The 25,226-nt window shown below is 32.6% G+C and overlaps 1 protein-coding gene across 3 annotated transcripts in view; it reads right to left on the bottom strand.

Moving 5' to 3' along the window:
- Positions 1 to 25,226, bottom strand: part of LOC123275313 (LIM/homeobox protein Lhx9-like) — a 209,919-nt gene that overhangs the window by 83,307 nt on the left and 101,386 nt on the right. For 2 of the 3 annotated variants that reach the window (XM_044743347.1, XM_044743348.1), the window contains exon 4: positions 10,813 to 10,870. The gene's annotated coding sequence lies outside the window, so the exon portion shown is untranslated. Of the gene's footprint in view, positions 1 to 2,067; positions 3,041 to 10,812; positions 10,871 to 25,226 lie in introns of those variants that run through there. The other variant, XM_044743350.1, reaches the window with a different exon arrangement.

The following is a 25,226-nucleotide window of genomic DNA, read 5'->3' as shown; positions in this document are numbered from 1 at the left end:
CACTAACCGGATATACTTCTGTCTTGTTGTGTATTACAGCTGATCATTATCAAAAACTAAGACCGCTCATAATCATTTTTTAGTAGAGTATGACCTATTACTTGTCAGTATTGCTGTTACAACTGATGTGTGCACTTAACGATACTTTTCCGTTTTGTTAATTTTAATTTAACTATGTCTATGCACATGTATAGCTAGATATAACTATATTTATTATCATTAGTGGCATTAGCGGGTCGGAGTTTATGAAAGTTAATGAAGTTAATTATGTACGGTTGATAAATCTCCAAAGACGTAATGATGTTGTTTTTTATTTCACTAATTTGATAGGATATGTGTGGAGCTGGCGAAACTACGTAGAGTTCGACAGAGAAAGATTTTGTCTGTACACTAATGATCGCTTCTACTTGACGCAACGGAGTTTAAAATTTTAATAGTCTATTTACAAATATATACGTGACACATTTAATTGAATTGAATGTTCGATAGTAGACCCGCTCGAGTGCAGATTTATAACTATTATTAATTCAAAATTACGGTCATGGCTTATTTTTTTATTTTCTTTAAAAAAAAAAATGAATTTATTTTTTACACTTTTTACTTTGAACTATTCAATTCTGGAAACGGAATGTTTTTGTCCAATTCAAATCAATTTCAATATGAAAGTTAGTCAAAGGTAGAAACTCGCAAAAAACGGGCCACGATTCATTATTGGTTAAAATTTAGGCGCGCGCGTAGCGCGCTATTCAAATTTCTAGTAATATTTGAAATTACAAATTTATTCAATAGAATTTTTTTACGAAGCAAGATAATTTTGCTGAAATTCTTTTTTAATTTTTAAACAAAAAAGCAATTCTTTTCATAAATATTTATATTTTTATATTAAACCCGAGGAATTTAATATTGAAAAATTTTGATTATTTTAATTTTCATTCACTATAAAAAGATTTTTTTTATTCAAATGCTATGTATAGTTTTATCTTTTGATTAAATTTTTAATAAATTATCAGAGAGAATTTTATTATAATATTTATCAAACTAAATGGTATTTTAATCAAATTTTGATCTTTTATAAATTCAACAAATTACTAACCCGTCACTTTAAAAAGTAAGGCCTCAAATAACTTTAATTTAAACTCATTGTTCAATCTTTTGACTTTTACTCATATCAGGATACATAAAAAAATCCGCGGGTGTAAATTTAAATATTTATAAGAAGTGTTTAAGTGTAAGGTAGGTCTAATGGATGAAAAAAAGTCAAACTTTAAGTCGTGCAGCTCGATAAGCACCTAATTACGTGACTGATGCTATCGGCACGTGACTCGATATGGAGTTAAACTAATTGGCCAAGCGATACGTTTCTCTCGTCTCGTATTTTTTTCGAGGGTATGCAATGCAAATTAAACAGAAAGGTGGTACTATGCAAACAAAAAAACAAAACCAGAATAAAAAAATCGCGAAGCTTATTTTAAATCTTACAATAATAAATAATAACAAAGTGAAATATTGTTACGTAGTTAAGAAGCGAATTCGAAATTCAGATGACGCTTGTAAATGGTCCATTTTGATATTTATGAAGATTCTAAGCCAACGATTCGGGTTTTGGCTACACGCCAGTCTAGATTATGTCTACAACAAGAGTACCCGCCACCCGAATGATATTCAGCTTAATTTATACTTTAGTTCTACTGCGAAAACGAATTAAACCGCCGCGATAAGCGAGATTAATTCCCTCTGTAATTTATTAATGATAATGATAACAAATAATAGATAGGAAAAATAGTTTACACTGACAGAAATTGGATAGAGCACGTGGCGGAGGTGAAGCGCCTGCGTGGTGACGTCTACTATCAAATAGAAATTTCTTCCCGTCCACAGAACGCTAGTGTTTTCGCGCACTCAGTCGTTCGGCCGACGAGCCGCACGTCGAGTCGCTTGTTCTACTAATATTGTAAATTACAATAAAATACAAATACAAAATAACATGAAAAAAAAAACATCTATAAAAAACCCGATCAATTAAATTTTTATAAAATCTAATTAATTTATAATAAAAATAAAACTCACCTCGACGCACCACATGCGTAGGCTGTTATTTATTGCAAAACTAAACCAAATAAATAATTCACAAAGTTTCGCTCAATAAATATCACAGCCACTAATTTCAAATGAAAATAGTCTTTTAAAATTCCACTATTATTTTATTCACTATTTTTATTCTGGTACGTACGTACTCTAACAATTAAAATAATTTTTCAATCACGACAGATCACCTTGCCTCACTAAGATTAATTAATAATAAAAATAATGACAATGAGAAACAATGATAATTATTATTTCAATTAAAAAAAAATTACACAAACCGTTCCATGGATTATTTATCTTCCAAGTTTTAATTAACGTTCACTAAAAACAGGCTAATTACCCCTGTGACATTGACATTTTTTTGTCAGTACTCATTAGCATTATATTATATTATATTGATTATCCATCAAGACAAGTATCAATTTAGTTTAGCTTGCTATTAATACACCACGCTTTCTATTTATTGATCTTGTCAATTAATATAACACCGTTGATAACTATAATTACACTGACATCATCGTATAGTTTACTATTACTCAGTGTACTAGTGATGTTAGTAACTACTTGATACGTCTACAACTAGGAGATTTACCCGGCGGTGGTCAGACACATAAAATACTACATATTTTCTAACTCTGTATTTTTTAAAACTTTTAAACACGTGCCACGTAATAAGTGCTGCACTTATTCACCAATATTGACAATATTTTAACAATTAACGATAATTTGAGTAATTAATAATTTAAAAATTTTTGTCTTTAAGGTTTATCAGAAACAGGGGTTGATTTTTCGAGTAACAGGAGGGGAAGAGATGTTAGTAGTAAATATTTTCACAAACTTAAAAATAAAACTGCGTACTCGTATGATATAAGGTATCAGAACAACACGCGACGCGATATCGCGATATGCCGAGATTTTGGATGTGCTCGGTACGGCGGTAGACGAGCGAGTGCGGCCGGTGGAGCTACCCCCACCTTGGCGGTGGGTTCGCGAGTCAGTGGGGCTATCCGCGACGTGTGGAGAGAACGAGGGGTGGTAGAATCCGAAGGGTAGGGAGCCGGTGCTCTGGAACCGAGAGAGGGGCTCACATGTTATTACGGCGGGACCGAGGGGTACTTTGGGGAGGGGCATCACCATCAACATTTTCTGTCTCCCTCTTCTTTCCCGTTCCTTCTCGTCCTATCCTCCCTCCAGCTCAATGTGTACTTTATATATACCTATATAAATGTATTTGTGGATGTATGAGTTTCCCTTGCTCAGAACCCCACCGTTTTACTTTGCGAGTGAAACATTTCGCGGGTTTCGCGGGGGATGCTCGACGCCGCCGACGGCTTATAACAGTGGGGGAAGACAACAGTATTCCGTTAATTGAACGACTCGCGTGCTACCAGCAGTTGGAGAGAGAAAACTAACAAGAATTGAGTGTAGAGGATGGAGATGAAATGAAATGTAGAGGTGGAGATTACTTGAAATAATTACTTATCTTAGTTATTTACTATTTATACGATGAAATAGTATTATTATTGTTATTAATTTTCATTAAATAGTATAATATTTTAGCTAACAAATTGTCGGGAAATTTAATTTTATTTTAGATATAATAGTAATTATGATGGATATTTTTTTTTAATTATTTAAGCAAATACAGAGGATGAATTATAAATGTTTAATTACTATTTTAATTTAAATCAACGTTAATTAATTAGAGGAAAAAAACGGGCTAGATAAACTTTTGTTTTGTTTTTTTTTTTTTTTTTAATAATAATATCCATTTTAATTATTTAGTTGTGTGTTAAAATTAAAAATTTAATTAAAAAATAATTATTCCCGTGTAACATTACTCTTTTCAGTGATAAAACGGAATAAGTTGAGCGGAGTTGAGATAAAGTTTTTATTAAAGTTGGTAAATAATTTTAAAGATAACAAATTTAATGGCGATTGTTAATTAAACTATAGTATTATATTATCTACGAGTAATCGATACTATCGCCTTGTACTTAATTACTTTAATTAGTTTTATTGATTAGTTATTTATATTGAATTTTTTGATTTTATTAATTAACAGGTTTTAAATAAACATTATTCAACTGATAAGGGATCGAATTAATAATTTTTAGGCCGACAATAGAGGCTGCTGAAATTTTTTTTAATTAATATTGATTAATCATGAAATCAATTAATTAATTAAGTATTTATTAAATTTTTTTTTCCAAGGAGTTTTGCTTTAAAAAATGAACTTTAAATTGACTTTTGCTTCTTACAAGTGTAAGTCTATTATTTAACAGATGAAATACATGAAGTATAAATAAGTTAATATAATTATTTAAAGGCCGCGGACAGAAGAATTGATGAGGATGGTATGGAGTGGATACACTGGATAGGATAACTTATATTTTCGCTTGAAGGATCTGTTATACACTGTTGCCCAACAATAAAATCACGAGTAAGATTGTACATACATATAATACCACATCCTGTGGATTTACCACAAACCATCACACTCATCTCTCATTACTCTCTTACTATCTTTTTTATCTTAACCACTATCCTAAGTAAAGCGCAAGTATACACTTGTCAGAACTTTATTTTTATTTTAGTTTTACTTTTACTTTTTGCTGTCCAGGTTTCTTTGTCTTTAGGGGTAAAAAATAAAAAGTTGGTTAAAGCTCTCGGCTTACAGTTTCTAGCTTTACTTACTCCAAATACAGATGAAATAGAGACAATGAACGAGTCGGAAAAAGTGTAAAAACATTGAGATTTCATTGTACTTAATTGTAGTATGTACGAGATAATTTTATGAGATAGAAAAGTTTAAGAAATTTAAAAGTTTAATTCTGAGTGTGTCAGTTTTTTTGTCCATTGATAACTTTAAGGTTTGGTTGTTTTTTTTTATGAGTGTACCAGAGAATTAAAAACTGGAATTGACATGAATTTGTTTAATTAAAGTAAAGAAAAAGGGAGAAAATTAAATTTTGAATTTCTCAGTGGTGAATAAAAAATTCAAAGTTTAAGACTTAGAGACTGATTTTAATCAATGTCTTATATAATTTTCTAATTAGCAGACAATGCTCAAAAAAAGTTCAAGCCTCTACTCGTAATTTATTATAATTTTATTCAAATATATAAATTTAAATTATAAAATTCTATTTGTTTTATTCCATTATTTTATTTTACAAACAATAAAGTACTTAAATTTAGTACGGTAAAATAATAAAAGTGTAATTCGTACGGCGACGAAGGAGAAAATAAAAGTCGCATCAGCCGGATGAGACGAGGAAAAAAATTAAATATTACGTATTAATAACATTAAATGATAAAGATTATGACGACAAGCGAGTGAGTGGATGTAGTGCCGTGATCACGGGTTCGGTAACTTTTGAATTTAGCAGGAGCTACCACAGGAGCTCCATGAGGGCGGGGCAGACGTCAGACAAATGAAAAGCATCCCTAATTTGAAACTGAGAGAGTCGAAAGGCAAACAAGTGCCAAACCCGGTTATTCTTCTCTTCTCCGAGTCTTTTCTCTTTTTATTATTCTTTTATATCCCTTCTCGCACTCTGTCTATACGTACACTCGGTCCTATTCTTCTGACAATTATGAGTCGTTTATACTAAGAAAGCACCACAGGGATTCCCGAGAATTATGTCTCCTTTTCATAGTTTAAATATATAAATATACACTCGTAAGGTTTATTTAAATAATTAATTATTTTCAATTGTTGATCTTCTCAAGATATAATATCTAATCAGATAAATTTTGTTTGACCCTCGAAGTTGAAATAAAATTAAACATTTATGAGAAAGTTTCACTATATAGTTGATTGTCCTTTTCATTTTTAAATTCTAGGTTGTTTAAAAATCAAGCGAGTTCGCTAAAGGCGTGTGAAATTTAATCGAAATTATATTGATATCGTTTCATTTTTTTTTTTATTTTTAAATCTTTAAAATTATAACAAACTGATTTAAATAATTTATCTAAATACGCTTTAAAAGTCCTTGAGGATTATATTTTTATATCAAGGTTTTTTTATACTATATAATATATGATTTAAGAATTGTAAAGTTTATCAATTTTTTTAATTTTCATCTTCATTTCAATAATAGATAAGATATAAAAAATACATCCAAAAAGAGCCTTTAAAAATGCATTTTTTATTCTTTTTTAATGAGTTTCATTTATTATTTATTTTATTTTATATTTTTTCTTGATATAAATTATTTCCACTAAAAAATTTTTTAGAATTTATATTTTTAGAATGATTGGATTTTAAATATTAGTAAGAGAGCCATAACAAATATTAAAAGCACGCACTTTGGCATGAAAAGTAATGCATTATATAATTTATAATAGAATTTAAGTGGTATAGGATGATGTAAATGGTAACGTAGGAAACTTGAGTGAGGTCGACGAAAAATGACGGGGAATTAGATGTAAAGATGTTGGCACAAGAAAGGATGACGAGGAAGGACCAATGAAAATATATATAGAAATTCAAATGGCAGATTTCTCTCTTTCTCTCTTTCTCTCTTTCGTTCATTTTCTACATTACTCTTTCCATATTACTTGTGTGCTTGCGATACGAGTGAAGTTGGCGATCAAGAGGGCCAATTACCGATCTATGCAATAGGTACGTAAAATGCTCGTGTAGGTACTCAAGTGCATACTTTCCCGCTCGTACTCATACATACTCTTATTCCCTTATTCTCTTCACCCCGGGAGTTTTCTCTGTCAGCGGATAGGAGACTGCAACCCCTATCTAGCACTTGACGGTACATACGCGGACTATATCGACTGTGCGTCTACTTCCCGTATGTTCCCATTACCCTTCAAGGACTGTATGCACATTATGCTTCCGTAGTGCATCGTAAAAAGGGTGCTCAGTATACACATATCAAAACGTACTAATAACGCTACATGACCGTCCACTGGGCTGTATCCTGAATTTTTATAGCTAAATAAACGTGCTTGAAAAAATTATTGGCTTTATATGTCTCTGTTTCTCCGTATGTGTTTTTCTGAATGGAAAAATTTTTTTATCGCTCAAATTATGGGATTTAATAAAAGTTATTGAGGTATTTATTACGAATTTGATTGTTTACAAAACTGAAAGAGAAATAAAATTTTTATATTCAGAAATTATAGTCAAGTAATTGGATTTTGATGACTTTAAAAATAATTTAATTTATTTTTTTATTCTTTATTTTTTCAATGAAAGAATTCAATGAACTATTACAAATTTTATTAATAATATTGGAGAAAAAATGTTTTTATTTAAAAATTTTTAATTTAATATCACTGAGAATTTTTTAATAAAAAAAATTTGAAGTTTAAATTATTTTAACTGGTAAAAAAAAATTGTTTTCATATAACCTGCATTGAAAATGTAAGTTTCAATGCCTGTTGAGCCAACCGAAACTAGACAATTTCAGACCAATGCGACTGTGCCGGGCAGGTATCAATTATTTCTTCCCGGCGGACAGAAAATGACGATTTTCTGTCCGCGAGGTGAAGTTGCAGCTTTATTTTCAATCCTATCAATTGTTTGTTTATTTTATACCTTTATAATTGTCATTCTAACCGTTAACTGTACTGACATATTATAATTCTGTTATTAAGCATAAATAAGAATGATAAAAGAAAACTTGTCAATTTACGAATAATGTTTGGTAAAAAATAAACTATTACTTTCTATTTTATTATAAGTTTCATAATAAAATGGTATTTTCGCTGTTCGTCTGAAACTATCTAGTTCTGGTTGGCTCCAGACATTGAAACTAGCATTTTTAATACAACTTATATGAAAAATATAATGTGTGACGCGGGATGAAACACGATTTCAGACCGAGTGATGCCAGCTCTCGCTTCGCTCGGGCAGGCAACTTCACTGGTCTGAAATCGTTTTGTTTCATCCCTAGTCACACAATATACTATTGGTTGAAAACATATTTATAAAAAAATAAATGGAATTTTTTAATAAAAATTCAATTTTTTCAAGAGCTTTCAACACTTAAAATTTCGTAATGCATAAAAAAGGTGGTAATTTAATTAGCCACATGAATTAATAAAAGAAAAATAAAGCAGATATTATAACGAAAGAATAGAAGCACAAGAAGCGAGAAAACCTACTGGTATAATGTCCCCGAAGCAGTATGTACAAATTAAATTGGGTAGTAATCTTATGATGAGACCCTGAAACATTAATTTGTCTCGTTGAACGAAATCCTTGTCGTGTGGGAGAAGTAAGAGGGGTGACTCTTTCACAGCGAGCCGTTCTCAAGAGTCTCGCGATTGTTGTACTTGCTTTACGCGGCATACAAACATGTTACGAATAGGTAATTATATTTACCTTTTCAGTTTTATTATTTAGGAGGCAAAAGAGCGCTCGGCCTCGAGCTGCCTTTCTTTACTGGTAATTCATTTTTTTCTTTCCTCTCCCTTTCTTCGAGAATATTCATATAATGTTTAATGTTATTCCATCAGCCTACCGAAGGCATTTAATTATTTACAAATAATTAATCAACTTCCGGAATCCAGGTTTATAATATTTAAGCTCTCCTTCTCCCTTTTACTCGTATGTCTATGAACACGAAATAAATCCATCGGATTTTTAATGTAAACCATTTTCCGTTAACAACTTCGTGTGACAAAAGCTCGTAATAGAAATAGAAATAGAAGAAAAAGCGAATCGAATTGTCCCTTCAAAGACCCAGACGGAAACAACCATCGAATTTCGGTCTATAGTTCGTAATAGAAAAAAAAATGTCAAAATCAATTGGAAGAATTATTTGGCATTGTTGTAAAAATCCGTTGGATCTATGTGTAGTCCATGTTATCAATGAAACCAAATTGTATCTTTATTCAAACTTTATTTAATTTGCACCTTAATCCCAAAATCCGGAAATCATGCCTGTATTTATCTTTATTATTATTATTCCTCTCTGGTATTTGGTGTAACGGAACGGAAAACATAGATAAACAAAAAATAAATAAATTGATCGGATCGAAAGTCCGAAAAAGATTGAGCAACAAATATCCCAAATGACTCGTACAATATCATCAATTTGCAGCCTGACATTACAGCCTAGCAAATTTGTAAACTTCAATGAAGCCAATCAAAGCGATACGAGGATGAGGATGAGCATGAGCATGAAAATGATTTCAAAGTTCGGGGATTATGATAAATGGATAAAGCGCAGATAATTTATAAAACGAATAGGATTTCAGGTACGTTATCTGCAGAGCGGAAGTGACGTCGGCAGAGACGAAAAATTCGAGGTAAATTCCGATGGATAGATAGATAGATCTATTTGCGGTAAAAGGACCACCAGAAGCCAGAATAGAAAGGGAAAAGCATCAACAATCAGGGCAAAGTCAAGCATTACACTCCATTCATCCTCCCACTACCACCCTCTTTCCTGTACCGTGTACCAAAAAGCCCCACCATGTGTTACGCTCTTTTCAGATCCCTTTGCTCCTACGGCTGTTGAGAGTTTCTCATCCACACCTATCCTCCTATCCCTATTTCGCTGACAATTCTTCATTTGCGTGGTGCACGGAAAACTCGCTAGAGACTACATTGCCGTCTCTCTACTCAATCAGCTCGCAAGAGTTATAAACGAACTCAAAAATAAAGTAAATAAAATAAGTTCCTTTGAAAATTAAACAAACATCGCTGGGAAAATAGAAAATTTAACTACCGCTAAATACACTTTATTTGCTATTGATTATTTAGATTTAACTTAAGTTACAGCGTTTGGTAAGTTTTTTGTTTTTAATTTAAATTTGTGAATTTATTTGTTAATTGTATCGATGCGGATCGGACACACACGTTGAGATTAGAGAGTAAATCGTGGAGTGATTTCCAATGAGCAATGAGGATTGGCGTGATGAGCTGCGAGCAGATAAAATTCTTTGAATTTTTGAGCTTACAAAGAAGAGCCGTTTTGAAGTGCGCTGATTGCAGTGGTTGTTTCGACGAGCCCATGACTGCGTGTCTGGGTCAGATGGGGAGCAATGTAGAATTTAGTTCTCTAGTGTGGGTTAAATATATAGCACACGTACAGTATGTAGGTGGTAGTTTATGTACTATACATAACATTTTGGTGCAGACTACCGTCATTTGGACAGTATTGTCAGAGACCAGTCTATCCTATACTAACCAGGAATACGGAATTTCATCGCACACCATCAACGATATGACGTATATGATTTATGCAACCTTTTTTTTACACTGACGAGCAATATTTCACTTCTGCACAATTGGTTATTATTGATTCATTTGAGCTTTTTTTAATGGATGTTATTTCTTTCGTTGATTGAAAAAAAAATTTTTATGAAAAAATAGATTGATTCACTTGTCCGTCAAATTTTGTTTTATCTGACAGTTTAATTGATTAAATTTAGGCATTTTCAAATAAAAAATTGCTTAAAAAAAAAAAGCTTAAATTATCAAGTTAATTTTCTTCCGTCTGGAGTTATATTAATGTATGGCTGATAAATGAAGGTAATTAAACGGGCGTTATAATTATAATAGTAATTATGAAATAGTTGATGTAGGTGTAATAAATAGCGAGCTTATTAAATATTGATTAGAAGCTAGAGCTACTATATAGTGTATAGTAAAGTATGTACGTTAACGCAGGTTATTATACGACCTAGTTTTTGCTTGAATGCATTATTATCTAAAACAGCAGAATATTTGCATGAATTAAATAATTAAATACTCACTCAAACACGCTACTCTTAACGTCCGTTGCCAAAGATTCAGCCTGACGTGACATATTTTCTGTAACAAGAAATTTAATAACAAATTTATTATACAGCGAACGCACGAACCACTTTAACTTGGATTAGAATTTATATTGCTGAAAATAAGTTTATGTATAATGTAAAAGTGCCTTTTCATAGTCTATAGTATCATGTAGTGTAGAATAATGTAATGTAATATAATATATATTCATGATGATAATTAAAGAGTTTTGGTATGAAAATATAATATATTTATATGTATGTGTAATAAAAATAAAAGGTAAGAAACAAATTTATAAATTGATCCATATTAATAAGATGAGTGAATTCGCGCTGGTTACATTTTTGCATAAATTTGAATTGGCTCGCCGGTGAATAGCCTTACGGCGAGTGCTCCAAATTTGAATAATCGGGTATAATTCTGGGGTTTTCCCGGGGTAAAATGTCCAAGATAAAATCTGGTTGGTTATATGTCGAAACGTTTAACACAGTGTATAGATATAAAGTTTTCTCGTGTATCAGATACCGGAGGTGTATAGCGGTGGTTTATTCGATACACGGCCTATCTCTTTCTCTACGTTTCACTATACCTACGGATTATTAAACGCATGCACTTGTAGACAGAATAGAATGAAATGGAGCCGTATAAAAAAAAAAATAAAATAAAAATTGACAAGTCAAATAAAATATTTCACGGTTTTTTAAATTACGTATTATTATTAAAACAAACATCAAATATTATTTCTGTGCAAGCTTTGAGTGGTAAAATTTCATTCTTCACTGAAAATCGAGAAATCAATTTCGTTTTTTTTTTTTAAATGCATTTACGATGTCCAAAATATATTAAGAACATTATTTTATAAAAAATTTATAAGGAAACTAATGAAATTTTGTTTTGTTGAAATCGTTTATCAATTGAAGGGTCTTACATGTTCACTGAAAGCGGGCGAAGTTCAATCACAACACAATTATTTGATTGTTTTTTACTCGTACTTAAAAATTATTATTTTTGCATGAAATGAGTGTTTAAGACACGGAGATTCGGATTTATCAAAGATTTTATTTTTTGTAGACTTGTTAAAGATTCTCGAATTCGTTTGAATTGTAATGAAAATGTTTGTTCAACTGCAAAGCACATATATATTTTAATTTTCAGTGAGCATAGAATATCCGAGTAGTCTCTGTGCAAGAGTCTTTTGGAGTCTGAGGTAGTTTGAGTCGCGTAAAGAACGTAAAAAAGGAATAAATAGAAAGAAAGAAAAAGAAATAAATTAGGAAGATGAATACAGAATGTAGAATGTAAAGTATGAAAATGAATAACAAAAGAAGATGGTACTGTAAAAAAGTAGCAATTACGATACTCCTTTATAAAGTGAGGACAGAGTCTTGATTCGGAGACTATAAAAGTTGGGAGAGGTGCATCTAAGCGACTAGCGACTACTAAGTTCAAGGATGATCAAAGGAATAGGTAAGAAAGAAGATAATATAAGGAGGTGGGCTTCCTTGGACCCTTGGCATGCGGTCCCGAGTAGACTACGACGTAAGAGATCGCCCTCGGAGCCATTTCATCCTCTGGCAGATTAAAACCAATCTTATTATACCAACGAATGACGAGGTCACGTGATCAATCACAAAAACACACAACGGAACTATCGACTTTAATGCGGTTGACTGAGACAGGACTATGCCAGAGAACACAAGAATGCCCACCCGTTGAGATTAAGGAATGTGGAATTGTGTCGCAGGGCCGACAAAACTCATCCCTTCGCCCTGTACTGGACAATCTACAGTTTATCCGCGATCTGAATCCGCGAGATTTAATATTCAGATACTGATCGGACCAAACGCGCTCGTTCTCTGCTTTCTTGGTTCTTCATTTTTTCAACATAAATGCCTGCAGTGATGATGACCGAATTTATGCTCCCTCTTTTTTTCTCTCTGAAGAAAAAGCAATCGATGTGTCTAAAAGATGAACAGAAATAAACTCAAACGTTGAGTTTTTGAAAAAAGTGTTGAACATGTTTTTTTGTCCTTTAAGAGGAGAAATTAAAATATGTTCACCTTTATTGATGTTTAAGAAATTAACAAAATGCACAGGAAATCCTGGAACGAATTTTATATATAATTTTTTATCAAGATTAAGTGTTTTAAATTTATAATTAATGAAGAGCCATTAAGATTTTCTTTAGCCATTGATTATAAAAGCTTTTAATGTAATTTTAAAAAAATTGACTGAAAAATGGAGAAGATTTTAATCAATTTTTGCTGGCTTTTAATATTTTTTAAAAGCCACTTTTGTAGTCGTGGTTAAAATAGTTCGACAAGAATTCAAAATCAATCAAGTAACCGCAAAATAATGTATGGACGAGTTCGAGTTAAATAGACAACTTATTATTCTTCTGTCAAATTTAAATCTTGATTGATTTTTTAAATAAATTGAAATGGATGAACATGCGGAAAAGTGATTTAAGTTGAAAAGAAAATGTACGGTGGATTGATGAAGCTCTATTTAAAAAAAAAGTATTAATAGAAGCTGAGTAGCTTTCAGTTTTAGTCTTCTTAATCAGATGGAGGAACTAGCGATTCTAAAAATGAGTTGCGCATAAAAAAGTAATATAGTGGAGAAAATGAAATTAAAAAATGAGACGTATTGTAATAAGAATAAGTAATAATAATGATGATAATAATGAAAAAAGTTATTATCGTCCATCATATTGGAGAGTTTAAATCCCATTGGATATGAGTAGAAGCTTTAAAAGTTGAGCAGTTGGATGCTGAATGAAGAGAATTTAATCGAGACACTGTGAAGAGACAAATATGAGTTAATTTTTCATGAGACGAAATACTTTATTTTAAATCTTTTTCTCTTTCTGGCTCTCGGTCTACTCTCTGCTCACCCGCGCCATCACCATCGGTGGGTTTGACTGACATGAATGACGATCTTACGAATTAGGTGCCGTATAAATGGGTTTTAATTGGTTTTTGCTCAGATGCTCACACTCGCGCATAAAATACTCATCTTGAATGAGCCACCAAACTATAAAAAAAAAAATTAACTAAAATAATAATGAAGAATAAGAAAAAAAAACCTAATAATCATTCAAAATAAATATATAAATATAAATAAAAAAAGATTTGACTCGCTCGGACAAGAAAAGATTGCACCAAGTTATTATAACTTAAGAAATATATTTTTTATTCCTTTCGTTTAACGTTTGTGACAGTGAATAACGTGGTAATAATACAATATTTAAAGGCTAATGACCCTGAAGAGAAGATTGCGAGGCTTTCATCTCATTACGAGTCATTAATTTTCATTGATTAAACAACAAAGTTATACACCGGATAAAATTTTCGTAATTATATTTCAAGGTTTTAATTATCGCGAGCTTATTATTAAATTCAACCAACTATTTTAATTAATATCTATTTGTATATTTATACTTCGCTTGCTTTGTCAGTTGTTGACGTTAAATTTCTGAGAAATATAATAAAATATACTTTTTTTTTGCTTTATACAATAGCTTAGAGTAAACAAAGTTAAATTAATACATTTAAAAATTTTCCACATCAATTTCTTACAGTGTCCTTTGTCCCTTAATAATTATCGATTATTTGTATTGCACCAATAAGATACTTTAAGCCGGCAAACAAAGCATCACCTGCTGCTCCGGTCTACAGAGGTTTCAATAAATACCACGACAACACTTTAAAGGAATTAACCCGAACGAATTTTAGAAAATTACAATAATAATACAAGGAAAGGGGATACATACAACAGGGACACACGTAATTGCCAGAAAACTCGTGTACCCGAGAAAATAATCTTAATGTGATCATGCAGGTGGGTCTTAACTATTCAAATGTAAATATGTAAGCCAACGGTTCACCTCATATTACTTCTTTCATAAATGTATTCACTTTGTCACGTCGAATTACGTGTATACAAATGAGCCTTAATAGTTGTACTCAAGGCGCTTTGTCTAAAAGTTATTTTCTTAAAGACAAAGAGTTTAAATCTAAGGCTAGGGGTGTCTTGGAATTTTTTTATCAATAATTTACGTGGCACATTTACGTATGTAAGGCGTTTCTGAGAAAACAGATGAAAATCTCCGGCAAACGAAAACCAGTTGCAGTGTTAACTAAATAAAACGAGAAACGTTCAGTTGAGTTTAAACATTTCATTGCGTTCTGGTCTTATTATTTAGCGTGCAGAGTGCGCTCCTAGATCCTATCATGCGTACTCGAAGCCTTCAATGAAGCTGGACTCGTGACTTCATGAAAAGGACGAATTTAATGTTGATGTTAATTCTCAACACCTAAAGCTTAGCACAATTAAAAATTTTGAATTTTATTTTTGTTTTAAAATAAATAAATGTTTTAACCGTTAGAGAATATAAGCATAAATAATAACTGATCCCATGTATTTATAAATGGTCTTGAAACTCTTTAATATCAAAGACTTTTTAAAATAAATCTATAGTTAAATAATCCACTAGTACGGTCAGTTGATCCTATGGGTCTGTGGGTCAAAGGTGAGGAGCTTTTCAGAGAAGAAAAAATGTTTATGCGTACGCACGGGATAAATTTATATATTCCAGTGACATGTCGCATAAAATAAAAGGTAAAAAAATCAGACGGGACTTTAATCGGTGTCTCTATACATATAAAACTACAGTGTGCTGGCAGAGAAGCGTCGTCAGAGTAGATAGAAGAGGAGATTTCGAGGCTTGATATTACGAACGACCGCGAGTATAATTTTTATGGTGACCCTCGGCACGGAAGGGCGGCCGCTGCGGCATTGCACTAACGCTGTATAATACAGTATATGTGTACATGTCCACGTGTAGTATAATGTAAATGTATACATATATGTAGAGTGAAGAATATAGAGAAGAGAGACGAGAGAGACGATGGATCTTTATATTTTATTTAACTTTTTTAGTCAGGTTTGTTTTGTTTTTTTCAGGTATTTACGATGGCACTCCAGCGGTGACATGGGTTTCTGGGACCAATGAATTTTAATTCCTTTCCCATCTCGCTTGGTTCGCTGGACAGCCAACTAAACCATTCTTCCTATACACCAAGAACCATGAGTCTTCAGTCAGGCAAGAAGATGGCCGGCAGAGGGACAACGGACGTACAGGGGGTTCCCAGTACGACAGCAGCCCCGCTGTGACACCAGAACGATGATTTAATATTTTAAGAAAATGAGAGGTCCACCCTTAATTTAACCGCGGACGCAGATTGGAATATCTTTAACCGTTAGTGTCTCTCTCTCTGTCGCTGTCTGTGTCTATGTCTATCTTCTGGACAGCAGGAGACTTGAGAATACATCCCAAGCATCCAAGCAATTCGACACTTTAAAAATGTTGCTCACTAAAACCAACATTTCTCATTGTCTATACCTCAAAATTTTATCCACCGAGTTCCTGGATCTCGTGATATAACAATCCCCAAAAAATCAACAAACAAACGGCGACTGTTTTTGCTGTAAAAACTACGATCTAGATTTTGTTTTATGGGATAGATCAACATTCTTGCAGCCTCGAGACTTTAATTTGTACTGATGTGATCAAGGACGCCTTTTTTATTATTTTGAAACTGAAATAACGAATATTAATTATCAATCACGGACAATTGGATGATAGCAAAACTTCTGAATAGTAATAATTTACTTCACGGTATCTTGAAGATCACGTTTAGTAAAGACAATAAAAGTCAAAAGGTGATAAAGTTATAATTAAATGAATTTCAATTGAAATTTTATTATGGGAAGTGAAATCGAAGTTATTATTCAACTCGGGAAGAGGAGAAATGTTTGGTGTACAAAATTTTTGTTAGCATTCATTTTAAAAGTTGATCTTAAATAAAAATAGAACAGGAAGTGAAGAATGGGTTTCAAAACCATGAGTATTTACTTTTAAGAAATCGTATAAATAAAATTTAAAATTATGATTGAATTAATTTTAGGATTCAATCAAATTTAAAATTGACTCTAAAATATACATATTTAATTTTGGAAATTAGTATGACAAGAATTCAAATTTTGGTGAAATTTTTAATAATCAAAATCTTAAAAAAAGAAAACTATCCTCTAAAAATTGACAACCGTCAATCAAAATTTCAAATTGTTTTTATCTTATCCTAGCAATAATAACAAAAATTATAAACAATTAATGTGTAAATATGTTTGGTAATAAAACCCCAAGATTTACCGCTGTTAATTAACTTTGATAAATTTTTTATTTGGTTGGTTTTAAATGATTTGGTGATTAATTCTTTAATTTAATTTTGGCGTTGATTTACGCGGTGAGTATTTCGATTGCTCGGGGATTTTTTGCGGGATAAATCGCATGTCGGATTGATGCAGTGTCTGAGATAGCCTTTGGGATCATGATCATGATCACGCTCTTATAAGAATAATATTATGGGGATGAGTAAATGTGTGCGTAGATGTTGGTACACATGTACACACAAAAGAGGTCGGTACAGTGTCAGTCAATTATCTTTTAACAATAGGGTTACATTTCAATTACATCACACGCCTTTACCGTGACCAACTGCGTCGGTTGTTTTTGGGATGCATCGAGATCGAGCCGCCTTAATATAATGTATGTATGTATAGATAACAAAGCTCTCTCCCGACACGGTTGTCTTGTATTATTCGGTTCTGCCAAAAAGAACTGGGGCGGTGCTTGGCTAATGTTATCCTTCACGCGACTTTATTATTTTTTCCATCACCCGCGAAAATTATCCTCCACTCTGGTATCCACCGTTGGCTTGTCTTGCTGTATTGCGTGCTAAAAGCCAGCAAGAAAGAAGCAATTAATAACCGGGTAAAAAAATAAAATAAAATAAAGTTCATACAAAAATAATTCAATCAACCGATTGAATAATTTTTTTCCCTCCGAAGGACCGTAAGGAACAAAGTGTTGAATTCGCGGTGTGTTTAGTTGTGTTTGCCGCGATTCAGCGAGCCGGCAACGCCGAGATACTGCTGAGACTTGATGTACCAGACGAAGGACGGTGACAAAGAGGATTAATGTGATGGGGGTTGCGGTGGTGTAAGAGCAAGAGAAAGACACCGAATAATTCTCGATCGGCGTCCCGCGTCCCACGCCAATGTCCTTTGTCGCAACTCTCCCGCCTTTTATTTTCGTTTCTCTTTCGCTATTCGCTTTGCTTGTAGGTATATTGAGTATTAGCCTCTTCGAGGGCTCGGTTCCTTCTTCTTATTCTTACTATGCTGTTATGTATAGTACTCTGGTATGGCATCTACACGGTATAGTAATATAAGGAGGCTCTGAGGTAAGTGGAATGCGGGAGAGCTCTATTCATTTAGAAATCAACGAATTTATAAATCTTCTATTGTATTGTATTCGGTTATAAAAATAAAAATAAAGGATTCGAGTGGTAACGTAGTAGAGGTCTGATTATATATTTACATGTATTTTGATTTGGAGAGGTATATTTTACGTTAGGTGGCTGTATTTAAAGCGTATGCTAAACAGTAGCTGTAATGTAATAGTGTACAACAAAACAACAGAGTTGATGTAAACTTAATAACGAACCTCAATTAATTAAATACTAAGTTTCGACCATGTTTCCTTAATTTCAGTCGAGAAGGAGATATCAGAATTTAAGGCGAGGTAATGATGCTTATGTAACTGGGTCACAAACGTGACGCCATTCGGAAAATCGAGTTAGTAGTGTACATTCTCGAGTTGTCAAATCACATAAAATTCCCTAAGCTGTAAATTTTGATCCTATTGCTTGAAGTTTCAATGTAATTTCATAGAAAATTTGAAAATAAATTCATCTTTTACTTAATTTTATTATAAATACGAAAAAATTATTTTATTGATTTTTTATTAGTACTAGATCCGAAATATTTAGTGATTTGACAAACTTGAAGGCCATTTTTAAAAATTATAATTACAATGTCTATTTTAACCTCTCTTTATTGCTAAATATATCAGCAGACTGGAGACTAGACTACTAGACTAGACCTGGCTCTGTCCTGGCGATGTTGAGGGTATAATTGTGTGTACAAAGTCCGTATATCTTGGGATATCAACGCAGTGGAGAATACTTAACTATATGGAAACTGGAAGCTAGTTATCCTGTATAGATCGAACGGCGTTCAATTACCGAGGTTATTAATTAAGTCCCTCGTATACAGCCTCGACCGCCACCATTCTCAACAACCACACACTGACGTCTGCTTGCTGACCGTTCGAGATACCCGCTATATATACTAAATATATGTATATCTATGGAGACGAGAGCTAAACCCTTCCAACAACATCCATAAACATAGACTCACTTATCTTGTACCTACCGAGATAAACAAAATATTTTTTATGTTTCAACACAAGCTTGTATAAATCGAAGAATACTCCGCGTGAAAAAATTTTCTGATCTGCTTATATATGGTCTGATACGTCCATATATGACTTGATATGATCGTATAGGCACAAATATAATTTTTTGATCAAGGGTAATGTTAAAAATTTCTAACAGATGGCGCATGATCGTTGAATCGTTTCGTTACAAGAGAGTTAAGCTTAAAGTGTTAAATTATAAAATGAAAATCGATGATAAATACTATTGCAAACAGTAAAATCGTGATTGTAACAATTAATTTGTGATATTTATCATCGAAATGCTACAATCTAAATGTATATGTTATAAAAATGTAATAGATCGATTCAAAATAACCTCACCCTATGTTTTGCATTTAGAAAGTAAAGGACGAGCTCTTTGAGGCGTGCAAAACCAACAAAACCGTGAGAACTCAACCAAAATGTGTCGTTTGTCGTTTAACCATTTATCACACATAACCCCGGAGTGTACTGAAGTAGAGGTCAAAACTGGTCGACAGCGTGTGGCGAGTGAGGGCGTACGTGTACATGTGGATGTGTGTCGCATAGAGCAAAGGAGCTAAGGCGGTTAGAGAGGTACCGGCTACTTAGCTCATCTACTTTGCTTAAAGTAAATGTAAGTGGAAAGGGCTTGAGTCCGGAGATGAGTGGCATGGAGCAAGTCGTCATATACATCACGAGCCTAAGGCGAGCACTCGAACTCAAACAACTTTAAAGTCCGTGTACCGGGTAAACAAAACACCGCGCTAATTGCTTACGTCACTCGCCACGGCAAAAGTCAATGGATGCCTCTGTCACAGTTTTTAATACATTCTTTCTATTCATTCATGTTCACATTCATATTTATATTCATGTTCACATTCATATTAATAAGTATAGTCAGCTATTTCAGGGATGTAACACATTATGTACTATGTAATATTGTAATATTGTGTCCAGTTTTGAGTGATGGGAGCTAGGTCGATAAGGTCTTGGACTCTAATTAAATCGCATCCACGCACTGTTTGCCTGGTATAAACGAGCAAGCTTGTTAGTTGCTTGCTTAAGCCCAATATCCCGATAATTATCAACAGAAAGCATCACTCTCCTGCTAATGGTTTTATAAATATTTTGTCTTTGCGTTATAAGTAATAATCCTCGACAATGAATAAGTTTGTTGGCCAATATTTGTGTTGACTTACGACAATTAGTCGAAGTAAAATTGGAAAAGTCCAAATTTACGAAAGTTATTTTAAGGCTATCGTTTGCGCAAGCGGTCCCTTTGACCGAGAGGAAAAAAAATGTGTGTGGAGGTGTGAGTTTCCTTCTTTGAATCTCTGTACTACTCATATCCACATAACACTTGTTCTGAGTATTCTGAGAATAAGTTTGCAGACTAAACAGGACTCATGGACTCGCGGACTATCCCGACAGCAAGGTTCTGGTGGACAATTTCCTGAGAGATAAGCCAAGAGATAGACAAGTCCTGGATAGTAATTTTGTCCTTGGTTCTTTTTTTTAAATCTTAGTCAATCTCTGGTTCTCTCCTCGGTCCTCCTTATTTATTTTTAGCTCTTGTTTAAATTCTTCTTGCTCGTCGTTTGTTATTTTCTCTCATCCACGACATACACTCTAAACTACACTGTATATATGCTGGTTAACTATAGCTTCAGTCTATACACCAAAGTCTATATCTTATCTATTACAAACAAGAATTACGTTTGCCGCGTAATCTCTACCAACCTGCGATTTATTATCCAAAGTTGTATACGAACACTGATCCTACGGATTCTCGCCAGACATCTAATGCTCTACATATTTACCAAGTCTCTAAAATTTTAATTATTAATTAATTACTTTTTATTAAAACTTGAACTAGCTCTTAAAAAAATAAACAATCCTTCTAAACAATTCCAAGCCAAAGTAAAAAAATTAATAAAAACAATCTTCGTCTTTTGCTTGTCTGACGAAGTACATCACTTAAATCCATAAAAGTAGAGAAAAAATAAAGAAAATATAAATTTATAGCATTTCAACTGCTAAGGAATTCGTTAATAAATTTATTGTTTATCTTCCAAGTGAGTTTAAAATAAATTTAATACCCCAAAAAATGCATTATTACTTGATTTATATTTTTTAACATGTCTCAAACAGTATTCCAGAGGTTATGATATTACGATAGCCAATCGTCTTATTACTCCGGGGAATATTAATTCAATTTTGCAATAACGAAATTGCATTGCCGGGGGCTTGAGGGCAAATGGCTGAAACTAATATAAAGCAGCACCAGCATTACTTGTTCCCTTTTTCGCTCCTTCTTTCTTCATCTTTCTCATTTCACTCAGCTATACATATACACATTATATAATACACATAAAACTACTATTATATGTGTACTGTACACTAAACTGTACTGGTATGGCATATAAGCAGTATTTCGCGTTTTTACGCGCCCTTTTTGCCTTTGCCATGTCTCGTTCTTTCACTCACCAAAGTCTGGTCCCTCTTTAGTCTCGTGGCAATTCTCGGGTTAGTTCTTTCCATCTCAACCCTCTGGTGTACTGTATGGTACTCTTTTCTGGTCTACTCAATACTCACTACTCATTCATTTCCTCTCTCCCTCTGTCTCCCTTCATCTTTTTCTGGTTTCGTTGCCCCTGCATAACCCCAAGGGGTTAGTTTTCACGCGGGTTGGGCGAGTAATATGAGCTGCCACTCAAGGCCCGCCCTGTATTACTGCCCGAGTAATTATAGCGACTAACACACTAGAAAGATCACCCGATACATGTATACACATCAACATCATAAATGTGTGCATTGAGATGTGTGGATGAAGTTATGATTCGGAATTGTTACGACGCGATGAGGGTAGGGGGTAGGGGCAGGGGATATTATACAGGTTGATGGGCAGGGAATGAGACTAGTATAGAAAATTAAGCTCGCTGTCTTCCTCATTTTGCAATAATGGATTGGTGAATCAAACATGGGCTCTCATGTATTTTTTACCCCACTTGCGCACCGTCTAATTGCTTTTTTGTGCCTACACACCATGTGCATCTTCCCGGTTATTATTTTATTTATTTTTGCCCGCCGGTGCGGTTAAATAATTATTTTAATGAAAATATTTAAAAGCTAAGAGCAATCGTTTCCGCTAATTGACGTTTAAATAAATGTTAAACAACTCTGTCATTTTTTTAATGCTTTGAATTTTCAATTAAAACCGGTAATTAATGATAATTATTTTTCTGATTAATTAATTCATTAATAACAAACGCTTTCAATAAAATTTTTAAATAGTCTGGATTAATTAAAATAATTGACAATTATTTCTCGACTAATTGATTTTTCTATTAATTATTTTTGATATTTTTTTCTGGAGTTTTAGTGAAAAGGAGTGCTTGATTTAATTAGCGATTATTGTTATTAGCAATTCTTAAAAATGATGATATTACTTGTGATTTTTAATTTGATTTCATTTTAAAAGCTTGGAAATTTCTTTTTTTAAATTCAAGTATCGATTTAAAGTGAGAATGTGTCATGAGAATAATTACATCAAGATATTTTCGAGCTTTCGTAATTTTAGTTTTAAAATATTCAACCTGAATGTGTCTCGTCAAACAACCAATTATCAATAAATGACATTTGAATGTTCAGAACTTAAACTTTTAATTGAATAAAAAACAGTCTATTTAAGCTCTCGATTAAATCTATATCTTATTTTATTGAATTAAAATCAAGTCCCTGGATTTACCAGCTCGATTGCATGTAAAGAATAAAATAAAAATAGTTGGTTAATTTTCGAATTAAAAAAAAAGCAAGAAAAAAAAGGCAGAAGTCGGTTGTTCAGAGAACAAGGTTAACGTGCAATCACTTGGATAATTTTATCCATATCACGGACCAATCGCAAATGATGCAATAGAAGCATCGGGGAAACAAAAGGTAAAGCAGTCGACTGTCGAGTAAAACTCTTGGCAACGCGATACAGATATAATATATTTATATCAGTACCAGTACCTATCTGCATCGTCTATGGAGGTGTAGGTAGATACAATGCAATACTCGGTACTCAGTACTCGGTGCTCGCGTTATGACCATCAACTATATGTCTATCGTGGCGTGATATCGCCGACTGGCAGTTAGCGGAAATAATAGCTGGTCCGAGTAGAATGGAGGCAAAAAAATAAAAGAAACCCGAAATGAATACGCATTTGTGTTATTCGGATTCGCTTCCCATCGTTATATACTCTGATAAATCCGTAAAATGAAACTACTGGTAATCGCGGCTGAAAACACACCCGCTGAGCGTAACCACGTGAAACAAAGGACAAGTGGTTATGAATTAAGTGACAAAATGCAATTTCTCTCCGCCTAGTAAATAAACACTGGAAAAAATATTATTTAAAACCCGATTAAATTTTCGCCGCTATTGTATTAATTTATAAAATATACATCACACCTCCCTCCGTCGATGTGTTTCAATAAAAAGCTTATTGTTAATTCATTTAATTATCAGTCATTATTTTTCGACAATAGAATTACTTTCAACGGACCGTTTTGCAGCTTATAAATTTATAATATTAATTAATAAAGTACAATACCGGAGAGTAAAAATATACAAAATTGAACGTTAGTAATTGTACACCTCATAACGTAGTTGAATATTTAAATAATACATTGTGGATTTCGTGTAAATTTATATGGAGTATTTATATTTAAAGTATCCTCTCACATTAAAATGTTAAATATTTGATATTTTTATACACTGTAAAAAACCGGGGTAAGTCCAAAGCGGTGTAGGTGTTAAAATTTGCGGTGTTAAATTCCAACACCGAAAGCGGTTTTAAAATAACACCACTACCGGTGTAAATATTTTTTTCCGGTGTTAAAACGGTGTTAAAATATTTTTTGATGTTGAAGATATTTTACTCTGTGAATACTTTTATTCACTAAATTACTATTATTGGGTAGTATATTCATTAATTCATAAAACTATTAATTATTGAAATGGTAGGTGTAAAATTATATAATTTTTAAACAAAGTCTGTATTACATAGGTAACAATTTAAATAACTACAAATCAAAATTAAAATTTGTTCTGGATGATACTCATAGACTTTTTATATTTTTTTCTTAACTTTTATAGGCACAATTTTGTTTGTTTCAGTAAAAATCATAAAAATTGCAAAAACTGTAGTCATCGTTCTCTTCATTCTACTTATACTTCATTTTTTATAGACTTTAAAATTTTATGAATATTTCAATTCTAAGATCATATTTCATCCATTAAAATGCACCTGAGTCATTAACAATCGTGATTAATAGATTTTTTCTCATATTTAAAACTTCAATTTTCTCGATTTTTTTTTATTTTTTGAGATTTTTTTTAATTTTAAAACGTCAATATCACCTCGATAATTTCGATTTTTCATGATTTCTTGCCTTTTTTTTCGGTTTTTTGCAATTTTTTCAAATTTTGACGGATCAAGGGGCTACTAAACGTTTAGATTTAGATTCAGTGAATTGACGTACATGAAAATCATACTTGATCTGGGTTCACAAAAATTTATTCATCGCTGTGACTGCAGTTTTTCGCAATTTTTTGCTTTTTTAGGGTTTTTTTTTTTGCATTTTACTCATAATTTTGAGGGTGTACGGGCAAAACTGAGTTCAGATTCGGATTTAGCGCGTCAAAATACATAAAGATAGGTCTGATTAAAAGTACAGACTACTTTTTTTTTGTGGGCCAGTGTAATGAGTACTACTTTAATATATTTTTTATTTATTTTTTAAATTTAAAAACTAAATTTTATTATGTTTTATAGATTTTATAATCTTGATATTTTAAATAGAATGGTTACTCCTCTTTTACAATGGTATTACTCCGTTTTACACCGATGTAACACCGTAAAAGTTACGCCGGTGTTATTTTATTTTAACACCGCGCGGTGTTAAAATAAGTCCATTTTTAACACCGCTCTTTTTACAGTGTATAAGTAAATTAATGTTGAAAGTATTAATTTACATGAT

The sequence above is a fragment of the Cotesia glomerata genome, linkage group LG1 (genome assembly GCF_020080835.1).
Source record: "Cotesia glomerata isolate CgM1 linkage group LG1, MPM_Cglom_v2.3, whole genome shotgun sequence".
In the NCBI taxonomy this organism is placed as follows: Eukaryota; Metazoa; Arthropoda; class Insecta; order Hymenoptera; family Braconidae; genus Cotesia; species Cotesia glomerata.
Note: the sequence above shows the minus strand (reverse complement) of the source record. Positions and strands in the feature narration are given on the sequence as shown.